General features: G+C 48.5%; 1 long non-coding RNA gene across 2 annotated transcripts in view; it reads left to right on the plus strand.

Moving 5' to 3' along the window:
* Nucleotides 1-11,031: 11,031 nt before the first annotated feature.
* Nucleotides 11,032-14,093, plus strand: part of LOC113572038 (uncharacterized) — a 6,847-nt gene continuing 3,785 nt past the window's right edge. The window contains exons 1-2 of one of the 2 annotated variants that reach the window (XR_014124264.1): nucleotides 11,032-11,166; nucleotides 11,255-11,498. This is a non-coding gene — a long non-coding RNA (uncharacterized LOC113572038). The remainder of the gene's footprint in view (nucleotides 11,167-11,254; nucleotides 11,499-14,093) is intronic. The other variant, XR_003410061.3, reaches the window with a different exon arrangement.

Genomic DNA, 14,093 nt, shown 5'->3' on the forward strand with positions numbered 1-14,093 from the left:
CCGAGACTGCTCCGGGTACCTGGGTCAGGCGCATCCTGACAGGGCTATTAACTTTGATCCAGCAGCCCAGGGTAAGGGGAGCAGAGGTGCAGAGGGGGGAAGGGTTAACCCGATGTCGTGCTCCCATTCCTGTACGTGACTGATTTCTTTCCTGACAGAGCAGGCTTGTCAAAAGCCCTTTGGCACTGGCAGTGATATTAAGAGGATCGATTTCTCCAGCAGGCTGGAGGAGTCAGACCTCAGGACCACTTAGCACTCGTGAGTGGATGAGAGGCAGCTCACCTGTAACCTTGATGCAGCAGAGGTGGAGGGTTATATGGTTTGGAGGTGAGGGGTGGGTCTGTTTGGAGGTGGAGGGTGGGTCTGTTTGGAGGTGAGGGGTGGGTCTGTTTGGAGGTGGAGGGTGGGTCTGTTTGGAGGTGATGGGTGGGTCTGTTTGGAGGTGAGGGGTGGGTCTTTTTGGAGGTGGAGGGTGGGTCTTTTTGGAGGTGGAGGGTGGGTCTGTTTGGAGGTGAGGGGTGGGTCTTTTTGGAGGTGAGGGGTGGGTCTGTTTGGAGGTGATGGGTGGGTCTGATTGGAGGTGGAGGGTGGGTCTGTTTGGAGGTGATGGGTGGGTCTGTTTGGAGGTGAGGGGTGGGTCTGTTTGGAGGTGAGGGGTGGGTCTGTTTGGAGGTGATGGGTGGGTCTGTTTGGAGGTGAGGGGTGGGTCTGTTTGGAGGTGGAGGGTGGGTCTGTTTGGAGGTGATGGGTGGGTCTGTTTGGAGGTGAGGGGTGGGTCTGTTTGGAGGTGAGAGGTGGGTCTGTTTGGAGGTGATGGGTGGGTCTGTTTGGAGGTGGAGGGTGGGTCTGTTTGGAGGTGAGGGGTGGGTCTGTTTGGAGGTGAGGGGTGGGTCTGTTTGGAGGTGGAGGGTGGGTCTGTTTGGAGGTGGAGGGTTAATCTATTTGGAGGTGAGGGGAGGGTCTGTTTGGAGGTGATGGGTGGGTCTGTTTGGAGGTGGAGGGTTAATCTATTTGGAGGTGAGGGGAGGGTCTGTTTGGAGGTGATGGGTGGGTCTATTTGGAGGTGGGGGAAGGTCTGTTTGGCGGTGAGGGGAACAATGTAGTGGGACCATTTTTGGCCAATAAAGCTACACCTGCATTATTTTGTGCGTCACACATGTCTGTATGAATGCCTGTGACTCACTTTTGTGTGTGCGTGCGTATGTGTGTGTATCTGTGTGTAGGGAGGACAGATCATGTATACAGTTCATGTTTGTGAGAAAGATACAAGACTGTGTGTACAAGACTGCATGTGTGTTTGCATCTGCTGTTCTGTGCTAGAACAGTGTGAAAGCATCACAGTGCACACACACACACACACACACACACACACACACACACACACACACACACACACACACACACCAGCCAGACACCTTCCTTCAATTTTCTTTCCAATAATCAGGTTCTTCCAGTTTCCGGATCTTCTACTGTCTGTCTGTACCTCTCCCTCCGCAAGGCCTTTCAGTTCACTATATCTTGTCAGTTCTCTTACTGACATGTACTAATGGGATTCTGTAAAGAAGTAGACTGTTCGATCAATTACTATTTTTCACATGTGAGGATAACATCTGTCTTTAGCAGAGAGGCTTCCTGTGCGCAGGGACGGTGTGAGACTGGTGTGCGGTGAGCTGCAAGAGAGCCCCGACCAAAGAAAGCTTGACTTTGTAGACAGGAACAGTTGCGTGCCTGCCATGCTGAGCCTGGCATTCAGTCACATCGCTGTCTGATCACGTTCGCCTCCTGGAACACGGTTGAGAGTTCGTCAGATGAAAGCGCGTCACGCCACGGGGCCACTCTCTCTTCCCATCCAGACCTAAATCTCAGCTCCAAAACGGCTCAGTAAATATTTGATGGCTTTGCGGTTTCCGGGAGGGGCCGTTCCTTCCGAGTGAAGGGCTTGGGTATGGCATCCATTTTAAGAGGAGTCTGAAAAGGTGGAAAACTTGAAAGGGTCTGAAAAATTTCCCTAGGCACCTTCTCACTGACACGGTCTTGCTGGTTGACCCCAAGTTCTCCAGCTCTTGTGGTGTGCGGGGTATGCCGATCTCCGTGGCTTCTTTTCCACGACAGATCCCACTTCCGACACCACTAAAGAAACATGTGAACCTTCTCATGTGTTAGGCAGGCGACGACCGCCCCTCCCACATGCCAGGCACTCCATAAAAAAAGTAACAAGCTACAAGCAAGAACAAAAACTACAGGTTTAAGAATTAGAGATCAGGGCTGGTGGCACCCATGTGCACCAACGTTCAGAAAGTGTGTTTATTTTCTGCCGCACTCACTGGCTGACATTCCCAGACAACTACAGGGAGGCATATGTGACACCTTCTCTCTATGCTCACGGAAACAAACACACAAAATGCGTCATGCACACAATCACACACACACGCACGCGCACACACACACACATACACACAGTCACATATTTTTTCACTTCCACAACCACCTCCCCTAGCAATATGTAGTGCTATCCCCCTGTTCACACATACACCCAGCATTCCAAAAAAAAAAAAAAAAAGACTTAATGCCGAGCAGCACACACACTGCCTGGACAAAGATCATTCTACAGCTCTATATACTTCTGCTGTGGACATCGCGCGTTGCGTTAGTGATTAGCGATACCATAAGAGTTGAACTTGTGTGTCAGTAAGAGTAGGAATACTGATGATTCCAATGTTGCTGTAATTTCGTTTCACATGAAGATAAATGGCAGGTAAACGGACGTCTGGCCACCTCCTCGGCTGATCTGCTGCCAATTTAGCACACGTTAACCTCTGCCTTCAGCTCTGCTGCTGGTGTGTTGCAACAGTCCTGCATCGATCAACCTGCCCTGCCACCTGGATGCCTTTTAGGTACTGCTGCATCCCAAGGGATCCTTCTCTAAATTTCCATGTTGCGTAAATAAATTCTGCTGCAAATTAAATATGCTTCGATTGCGAACTCTGCCCTTTGCGTTTCTGTAATAAAACATTGATTCTATGGGCGGCAAAGGAGACACCCCAGATCAGCTCTGCTCCTTGTGGCGATTGTTGATAAAGTCAGAACAGATGGGAGTGGGCCAGCTCCTTCCACGCAGGTCACTCCGGACCACTCTAGCTGCCCCGGGTGGTGGATGCGAGCCAGGATGGCATGCCCTTGCCCCGGCCAGGACCCAGAGGACAGACCCGCTTGGCCTTGTTTCCAAAGGCCTCAGAAAACACGGCCTGGCTTCCAAGGCCGCAGAGACGATGGGAGCGCGTGGACACCCGATGGAGTAAGGCACGCTCCTCAGTGGGCAGCACGATGCCGATGGATGGGTGGGCACACGTGTGTGCACGAAGCAGCCGGTAGAATGTGTCTGTTCATCACCCTTTCAGAACTGTGTGTGCTTTTTTTAACAAGATCTTTGAATGTAGAATGTAACTCCACAGTGAAAACACCATTATAGCCATCGCCTCAGGACCTAGTCTTGGATGACATCCCTCACCCCCCACTCTCACTCTCTCTCTCTCTCTCTCTCTCTCTCTACCTTTCTGTGTAGTTCTAGCCGTCTGTGTTGCTGGTTTCATTTTTTTTCTTTTTGCTCTTGTAGTGTACACCATAGCTTCCTTGACCCCCCCCCCCTTTTTCTCTGACATATCTGAATCTTCATCTCTCTCTCTCTCTCTCTCTCTCTCTCTCTCTCGCTCAGACTGCTTTTCCATTTCAATAGGAACCGGCACTGAGGCTCTAAAGCCTGTTCGGTTATTTAACATACGTAAATGGTAAATTATGCATTCAGAGATCTGAGTGCACAGCGCCACAGTTTAAGAAGTCTGTTTGCTCAGGCAGATTATACAGTGCTTTCCGCCCAACGTGCCTCGCATTCCAGCCATACGTCCAGGAGCACACTGATTTGAACAGGGTCAGTAGAGTAATTTTCTCATGATTAGCTTCTTATCCCAGTCACAGACACTTAGTGAAAAGATTACACAGGAACAGAAGATCACCAGATGATCACCATGGAGGTCTACGGTGAAGCCACCACACTAGGAGGTTGCCACTGTCAACCCAGTGGAGGCGGCGTGTCTGCTCGTGTCCGATGTGAAGGGGCCGTGGTAATCCGGTGGGCTTAAATCATTCACAGCCTCTCTCTGGGTGTCACGGTAACAGGTGAGGTAACAAGTGTATGGGGGAGGGGCGGGGAGTTGTCACACATAGCAGGCCCCGGCAGGATCTCCAGCAGAACACCACCCTGCCTCTTCCCGACGGCAGAGCCCACAGCAGTTACACACACACACACACACACACACACACACACACACGCTGACACACACTGCAGTAGTACTCCCTGTTTCGGTAAGCCCACGGCTCCCTTCCAGGGAGGACATGGCTTGAGTGAGAGCTCTGTAATTGGAGCGACCCAGGACTCCCATCTCCCCCTCTCTCTCTCTCTCTCTCTCTCTCTCTCTCTCTCTCTCTCTCTCCCCCTCTCTCTCTCTCTCTCTCTCTCTCTCTCCCTCTCTCTCTCTCTCTCTCTCCCCCTCTCTCTCTCTCTCTCTCGCTTTTTCTCTTTCTTTCTCCTTGCCTCAGATAGAATGTGAAGCCCCAGCCTCCCCCTGCTCATCTGCTGATGCACAAGACCACGTCCAACACTCGAGACACCACCAAATTGGGTGGAGCCCCAACCGCACGCTCGTGCGAGGACGCGCACACGCGCGTGCAGAAGCCGGCGCCACTCGTCGAGTGCCGAAGCCGTGACGGCGGCGTCGGCCACCGGCCAGCCGAATTCCTCGGCGTGTCAGGAATGACACATCGCTCCTGTACGTCAGCCACCGCGCTGCATAAATACCAGGAAGCCTCGGGAACGTGGCATTTCCAGCGCGTTCACTCCTGCGCGGCTCCTCCCGTCAGCGTATTCAAGGCTTGTCTGTCTCAGTCGTCCTGCTCAGTCTGTTGTCTAACGGAGTCCACGTGGCAGGCTTCACGGTGCACAGACATGGCCCACCACTGCCCATATGTCCTCTCCAAAACAATTCTTTGCAAGCTGTTTGTGACTAAGAAGGGGAGCGATGGGCACGTCTTTTTTTACAGCCTGTTTTTCTGTGTGTGTGCGCGTGTGTGCGTCGCTGTCAGAAGCCTGCTGGTGACACTCTTGTTATAGATCTCCTGTTCCATCTGCCTCACATTCCGCTGTCATGTGTCTGGAGCCCAGAACGATCCTCTGAAGCGGCCAACAGGAAGACGGGCTGCACTTCCCTACCTTCATCTCCTGTTGTTCCAAAATGCTTCGTCGTGAAACTCTTTGTCTTCCCAGGAAAATGCTTTTGTTCACGATTCTTTTTTTTTTAGCATCGCTGTAAATGCGTCCTAGCCGGGCTGTCAGCGCTTTGCGCGTTATAACTGGCCTGGTTTCACTGCATCTAGTGTAGATGCTCCTGAACCTGTAGCAGTATAAAAAAAACCACACTTTTCTTCACAGTGGGTTACAGTTCACGTCTGGTTCAGCTGATTTGTCTTCTCGTGTCGGTCCTGGCACCCGTGACTGCTCCTCATGTGATGCCCCGTGGCCACATGTTAGGAGATCTGTCTCTGCGTTGGTGCCATTAGGTGAAGCTCAGGCCATGCTAAAAAAACAAATAAATAAATTAAAAGAACATTAAAAAAATATATCTCTCTCTTGCGCTCTCTCTCCCTCCCTGCTAAGTACTCTTGATCTGAGACCAGTGGATGGAAACGGTCCATCCCTGAAGCCAGAGGGAGGCTCTCCCGTTCCCCACACCGGAGGAGGTGACGGATCTTGCAGCCCTTCCCCCCACGTCTGTTCTCCACACAAGGGGAAGGTGGAGAAGGAACAGGGGGGAGAAAAAAAAAAAAAAACAGGGCAAAATGAATTCCTCTTCAACCCAGTGGTGAAATGTCAGCGAGTGCAACTGGTTAGCAGCGGCAACGCAGGCTCCTCTCACCTGCTAATTGAAATCCAATGAGGTGTGAAAGAGCCCTTTAAAAAGTCCCAATCAACAGGAGCACTGCAGCCACGGCGGCCATGCGTGCCGTGTAATTTCATTTTGACATCTCTCTCTTTCTCTTGTTATGGATCCATCGCAGTCAATTACGGCGCGGGATTGGGTTTCACAGCCCTGGCTGGATTCCAGACCCTAAGAGTCGGCGTCAGGAAGCGCCGAGCACGGCGCCTGGCAGGCCAAGTGACCTACGTCTCCACGGAACCCCCGCCCCACCCTCAAAGAGAGGCGGGGGGGGGATCCCCCCAAGCAGGGCTGGTCTATGGCTATGGCCTCCAGTGTTAACGTGGTGGAAAGGTCACGTGGCTATGCAGTATGTGGCACAGGAGACGGTTGGGAATGCGTGGCCTGAGCCCCCCCGCCTCGTTCACTGTGCAGCATGAGCGCTGCCGCCCTGCTCACGTGCACTTTAGCAGCGTGGGCGTCGACACCGCTCGGCCTCGTGCGGTTCCCTACACGTTTTGTCAACATGAAATATTCAGTACCGGGTCACTCTCCCTTGCTGCGTGATGTTAAAGACTCGGATAAACAGATGTCACTACACACTTGGCACGGTCTCTTTCCCTGTTCAATCCGACAGTGGGAGGTAGCTGTGTTTGGTCAAAACACTCCCCTTGGACTCCACTGGAGGAGTACTGGACCCCTCACCCCCTGGCGTGCGGTGCCTAATTGCACAAGTGCCTTGTTGGTCTTGATTTGTGGTGGATGCTACACGGTGACCCTGGATATAATTTTTATTTTGATATTTTTAACCCAGGATATTGTGTATTATAATATTAAAATAAAAGTGAGGTATGCAATTATGTTTACGTTTACAGGAATCAGATTAGCATGAACACTCTTTTTGGGTACAGGCGCCATATTCAGCAGGCTAAATTTGATTAAATAATTAACTACATGGTGAGTTCTCATTCAGCGTCTCTTCCAGTCCAACACTAGACTTGGACTGGTGTTTATGAAAGCAGCCTGCAGGACATTGGACATTAGTGTTGTAGTCTTCAGACTCAGCGATTCCTGGTGTACAGCACCATGTGACGATTACAGAGGTCTGTTATTCTAGTCACGGATGGAAGCCTTTCAAAGGACTTATTTTGTTCTATGAACATAATCAGTAAGCGGTTCCCATTCTCTGATTGTAGCATGCCCAATGGAAAGTCGACTTGAAGAACTAATTACTGAGATGTTCAAGCTATATCAAACATTTCCAAGCGAGGAAAAGCTGTAACTGATACGATTGTGCTGTTGAGGCAACATTCAGCCGAGCGTTCCACAATTAATTCACTGTGATTTTCCCTCTACCAAATTGTAACATTTCAAATAAAGGTTGCATTAGGCGCTCCGCTGCACCCCATAGATTTTGCCGGAGAAATGTGCTTTACCCTACAGGCCAGATTCTGCCCCCGCCAGTAGCAGATCAATTGGCTGAGCTCCAGCAGAAATATTCAAAACACAACAGCCGCTGCACTACAAGATCTTCCCCCCTGAGAGAGAAGAGGCATGAGAGATCGAGATAGGGGCGGGATTTATGAGCCTTGGTAATAATGCAGCTTTGACAAATAATTTTACAAGACTGGTAATGTGATTCGCACAGACAGGATGTCTAATGCTAGATTTGGAGTTTGTGTGAGTGTGTGTGTGTGTGTGTGTGTGTGTGTGACAGACCCACCCTGCAACTCTGAAGGCCAGTGGTTTGATGGGTGGTGTCACTTTGACAGCAAATATACAGGGACTACTCTGTTATTAAGCAACAGTGCCTGGAATAGAGCCAGGAATGTGCGCGTGCACACACACACACACACACACACACACACACACACACACACACACAAACACACACACACACACACACACATGCGCTCCGGCATGCACATTGCACTCAGTCAAACGCAAAACACACTCCTATATAATGCATCCACACAGACACACGCACACATCATCCCCAAAGGTTCGTGCGGTGAACAGGAGCGAGATCTTCTCCTGGTTAACGCAGGACCGCTAGGGGAACAGAGCTGTGCTGGAGGCAGATGTCTGCAGGATCGCGTTGTCTCCTGCGTGGCCCTGTGACGCACAGCGACCGCAGCCATGCTGAGCACTGCACAGATGGCGGCATATCTGAGGTGGTTTGATCAGCCGCGGCGGCAGGTAACGATGCCACAGGTGCTGCAGCCATGGGGGGAATGTTTCTGCTCTCTCTCTCTCTCTCTCTCTCTCTCTCTCTCTCTCTCTCTCTCTCTCTCTCTTTTTCTCTCTCATGGCCTCTCATTATTTCTCTTTCACTGTATCTCACAATTTCTCACTCTTTCCTTCTCTTTCTCTCTCAACTATTTATCCCTCTTTCCACTTCATTTGACTCTCTTGATAAAACAAACTTTAGTCTACATTTCATTTTATTTTCTCTCTCTCTCTCTCTCTCTCTCTCTCTCTCTCTCTCTCTCTCTCATGTACAGTCAATGTAGAGAGGGCCTAACATGGGATCAATGCTGGTTTGTGATTTATGGCCATTATGAACATGAGGACCTGCCTTGCTGATGAAGTTAGGGAGACACAGGCTCAGGGGTGTGTGGGTGTGCTTGACACATGTGCTGCATAACCCATCTATATAACCACTGCCACATCGAAACGACCCAATAGCAAGAGTCATCTTACGCGGTTGTTGGCAGCAACTGCTGCCATCTTCTGTCATGTGCTCAAGTCTGACTCAGCACAGCAAATGGAATTCTGGCACACAAGCAACCATAAACAGTTCAAGTGTAGGAAAGGCCTGGTTTTACAGCTGTAGATGATGTTTTTTTCCACAGCGTTCCTGTTCCCCTCCCCAGCTCCTTCCGAGAGGGTCCCCGGAGCTGCACCTGTGGTCCGGGGCTGGACGCTAATCCCAGCCTTTGATTCCACAGCATGGGCTCTCAACCCATTTGATCCCAGCGTGGAGACGCCTGCCTGCGGATTTTGAGGAACTGGGGTATTGGGGCAGAGGGGCTCTCGCATGGGGACGGCCTGAAGCAGCTGCTCTCTGCTCCGGATGTTTGAGGAGGGGAGCAGGCAACACCTGCAGGTCAGTGGCGTGGCCTGTACCAAGCGTCGCTGTTTGATAGACCTCAGTGGGCGAGCATCCTACACCAGAGCATATTGCTGAGGGGATTTTGAAGCCACTCAGCATTGGAGGCACTCTTCATCTCACCGAGTTCTTTTTTCCCATGGAGAGACACGCTCTGGTGCCCCCCCCCCCCCCCCTGCATTCACAAACGTGTGAAACCTGGTTCTCTCCACATGTGCTGTTTGTCACTTTAATCAGATTACCGTGGCTGGGTACCCACGGCTTCCAATTCCCTAACGGAGGCACACAGAGCGGTCAGTGGCTACAAATGCGTGCTGAGGTGATGCAGCATCTCCGTGGTACAATAAGAGGGGATTAAGCCTAGTCCTTGGTTATAAAGGGATTTACAATAGGAAAAACCCCATCGTCCATTTCATCTAGTCCAGAAAAACCATCTTGGTACATGCAGTGGCACAGAAAAGGCCACATACATACACACACACACACACACACACAAACACAAACAGCATCATGGCTGGCTGCCGTTAACGACAGTGATGGCGACGGATTAAGCAGCCTCAAAGACACTCTCTGAAGGACCAGATGTAAGAGCGAGGGCAGGCCGGAGTCAGAGACACTCCCAGCGGTAACCGGCCCGTTTGGGATGATGGTGGTCTACGTGTCTGAGCTTCAGTCCAGCACAGCCTTTAAACACACGGCTGCAAGAAAGGAGCATGTTCCCACAAATGCCATGAAGGATTGGGAATGCCCTCAAGGTATGTCTCATGCCTGACCAGCATTTTCAGCTCTCGTGCCTTCCATTTGGAGTCAGGGCCAACCGCTCGGATGAGGGAACATCGTGAACGCGCCATCCACCACAAGATTAGTTCTGAGAAGGTGTTAAATGTTCAGACTGCTCTTGGCCCACCCTGCAGTGTTTAATTAAACTCCTAATCTAACACACCTGATCCAGCTAATCAGGGACTTAAGGAGCTTCTGAACATTAGAGCCAAGTGTATTAGATTTGGGTTGAAGCTACACTGTGAAGAGAGGTGGATGGCTACCATGTCTTGCTCGGTTTGTATGGTTGTATAGTGTGTTTTTAGAAGCTCTCTCCAGCTAAGGTACTACAGTGAAACTAGCCAGGCCTGTTCTGAGCCTGTGTCAATCCACGTTTGTGCTAGGAGACAAACCTGGGACCTAGACACTCAGCCATCATAAGCCAGTTTAGCTCCAGCATGGCAATTTGGCTTTGACTTTGGAATCACTCCTTCTGGTGTCTGAAAAGTCATAAATTGGATGTTTGACTATTAAATAAAACCATTATTTCAGCTGTTGTCTGTAGGAGGAACACATGGCCCATCTGTAGCAGTGAAGGGACAATCCACAATACTAATGAAATTGAGTTCAGAATCACGCAGATTGGAGCTGACTAAGTTCACAATGCACCATGGTCGTCAGATTGAAACGCCAGCTTTTACAGACACTTCAAGCACATTATGGTACAATTTCAAGCAGACTCTCATTCTCATTTATCTAAAAGCTAAAAGCTATTGTTGAGAAACGTGTGAATACCTTCCTTATCATATTCATAAATATTCATAAATGCTCTTCAAGCTTTCATATGTACCACATATATGCCACTTTCACACATGGTAATTTAACATGTAAGGAGTTTCTAATCTGTAACATACGATTCATATTCCTGCACATAAATATGAACACTCAGCTTTCCGACCGCTACATTTTTAAAAATGAGTTCAGTTATGCCAAGTGAACACAGTCACCTTCATGGCAATGTGCACAGTCAGCCCGAGGCAAGTCTTTGCCCTCAGAGACCCGTGGCTCTGAGAATTACTTCATTTCCCAGCATGCACCGCCACGTGGCCCTCCTCGTGAACTCCCGTTGCTCTGGGCTGTTTGGGACTCCAGTCACCTTGATTCCTGTCCTCGGCTTTGGCTAATGTTTTGTATGCACCTTGGCCCAGCAGAGATGTTAGCACAAGAGGAGGCTGACATCAATGGAAATATATACGGTGTATAACAGGGACAATTTTCCTCAACGAAAACATGGATCACTTGCTGTACGTTATTTATTTCTGTCATAAGGTAAGACCTCTTTAACAGCTTAATAGATGAAGTGACACATTGTACAATTAAATCTTTGTAACAGATGGATCTGATCTCTTCTTTTGAGATTCAAAGGCAATGTGATATAGCATAAAATAAAGAACCCCAGACGAGACGTGTCAACGTGGCTGAAAGAACCGGAACTGGTGCAAAAGGTCCTCTGGTCTCCGACTGTCTGAAGAGGACATTTCTACAAAGATCATGTGTCAGTCAATGTAAATCTCCTCCTCTTCCACATCATACTCTCATGCACACTGCAGAGAGAGAGAGAGAGAGAGAGAGAGCGAGCGAGCGAGCGAGAGAGAGAGTGAGTAAGTGACACAAAGGTAGTGTATGATTACACCAATTCAATAAGAGAACTCATTTCTGCTCTTGCTAGGAAATGTGTGGGCAATGCTAATGTCTGAAGCTCCAGTTATTGTGCACAGTTTCAGTGTACCAACAGCTCCAAAGAGCTCAAGCATGAGACAGCATTAATGACAGTGTTAATATGAAAGAAAGCCACTCTAATGTCTACCCAGGAAGGACACGGATCCCTCTGCAACACATTCCTTTACAGCTTATGTTCAAAAACTGTATGAAACAGCGTTGCGATTTCCAAGACGACGCCTATAGTTCGACTGTCAAGAATGGAATTTCTAGGCATGTTTTTGTGCAAGGGCAATTGTAAATCATATGTAAGATTGGAGCGTGTCATGGAAATGATGGGAAGGTTGCACTGAAGGTCATCCTGATTACAGGGAGTGACTGAGTGAGAAGTGAAAATTAGATGATGGGTGTTCAATTACAACCAGCATCCCCCAGGAGCAGCCCAAGGAAAGAGCCGAGATGGAAGTCATGTTGATAGAGATCATCACCTTGATCGTCAAGCACTGTGAAATCAATTTAGTCCAGCCACATGCTTTATACATCATGTATTTTTAACAGTGTCATTTAGATTGCCCTCTCCACATAATATTAAATGATGTTACCATATGGCCATGACTAGCATCAGCCTCATGGTTCAGTTAGTCCAGATTAATTCGATACCATCAATAATTTTCCTTATCTATTAAATGAGATTAGATCATAAAATCCTTGTCTTTTTTTTTGCTGGTTCTCCAAAAAAAAAAAAAAAAGGCCATAAATTGATCTTCATCCCAGTGCTAGATTTCCCGACGGCGTGAACATAGCTGAGGCGGTGTGAGTGACGCTGAACCTTCTGTCTGCGCCGAGGATATCTCAGGGCTACATGACAACGAGGGTCAGTCTTATTAAAGAGCCAGAGGTGGAAATGCAGGAGGTCCCTGTTCCCGCCCGGCAAGAAAACCCTGTGTCACTTAACACCGGCCATGTCCTGTCAGCCAATGTTTGGGCCACACTCCTCACCTCCAGTGGAGATATGAACACTGACAGGCATTTGACAAGTGTGACAGGTGCAGGAAACTCGAGAGGGAGGGAGGGAAGGAGCGAGAGACAGGGGAGGAGGACGGGAGAGAGGTGTGCTCACCTCGCTTGATTCGTCCTGTTTCGGGGTGCTGACGTGCAAACGCTCATAAGCAGTAAATTTATGTTGTGAAGATTATCAGGTTGCCGCTGTGAGAGCGAGGATTCACACGTTTTAACTAAAAGGCTTTGGACCGAAAGGCTTCGGATGTCTGACGGCAGAACTTGGCTGAGAAATCTGAAGGGGCGGGGGTCGAGGTGATGAAGATGGTTGAGCTTTCCACAGGTTTAAAAAGAGAAAGTGATGATAAAACAATGAGTTGGCATATCGCTGAACGTTTGTCACAGACCAGTACCAATTATCCGAGACGAAAACTCTTATTAACATTATATTACATCATGGTTGTCACATCAAATGGGCCACTGGCACTACACTATGAGATGGAACCATGTTAAGCATCTTGTTAATGCTGACTGAACAAGCCTCCCTTTCATGCTACTGGGTGTAAGATTCGCTCTCCTCACCTTAGGGCTCACAGAGAAATCTATTTGTGAAAATTAACCTACTATTAAACAGGTGGTCAAAGCAAATTTGTTGATTTTTTTAGTTGCCTATTTGTTCTCAAATTCGTCTTTGTGACACTATGTTGGATTCATATCAAAACGATAAGAGAAATCAATAGGAAAGATAAATACAAGGCTCCAGGTTGGCGCTAGGAGGTGAGGTTGATATTCGCCAGCGTACTTTTAAATGAACTTATTCAAAGTATTTGTGCAACATGTAAGGGCAGGTTGGTAAGGCCAGGAAAGAGCATGTGGTCTGTTACAGGAATTAATACTAATCGGAGGCTAATTTAGTGAAACAAGTTTAAGCAACTGTTTGTTGTCGTGAAAAATACTTGTTAACCTTCCACTTTTTTCCAAGGTCATGTGTCTACTGTGCAGAGAGAGAGAGAGAGAGAGAGAGAGAGAGAGAGAGAGAGAGAGAGAGAGAGAGAGAGAGAGAGAGAGAGGCTTCCATATGTTCTTGGTGAACATAAAGAGTTCAGCACACTGGCAGCACTGTATGTTCACACTCCTGCCACAGTCTAATGGACAGTGAGTGGCCATATCAGATACCAGAGATACAGAGACTTATTATTATTATTATTATTATGATTATTATGATTATTATTGGTAATAGGAGTATTGTTGTAGTTATATTGTTATTGTTGTTGTTACTATTATTGTTAGCGGTTATAATATTGTTGTCATCATTAACATTTTTACCATGTTAATTTCTTCATCAAAGCTTTGGCAATCCAAATGTGAATATTTGTCATGCCAATAAAGCACCACTGAATTGAGTTGAATTGAGAGAGAGATAGAGATAGAAAGAGAGGTAGAGAGAGTGGTACCAGCTACCAGTTCTGAGCTCATGAAAAGACAGTATTTCAAAATGGCAGTTGTGTCTGAGATTTAAAATGTCAGTTCCCCCTGCT

Source organism: Electrophorus electricus, chromosome 6 (assembly GCF_041902795.1).
Source record: "Electrophorus electricus isolate QZ-2024a chromosome 6, ASM4190279v1, whole genome shotgun sequence".
NCBI lineage: Eukaryota > Metazoa > Chordata > Actinopteri > Gymnotiformes > Gymnotidae > Electrophorus > Electrophorus electricus.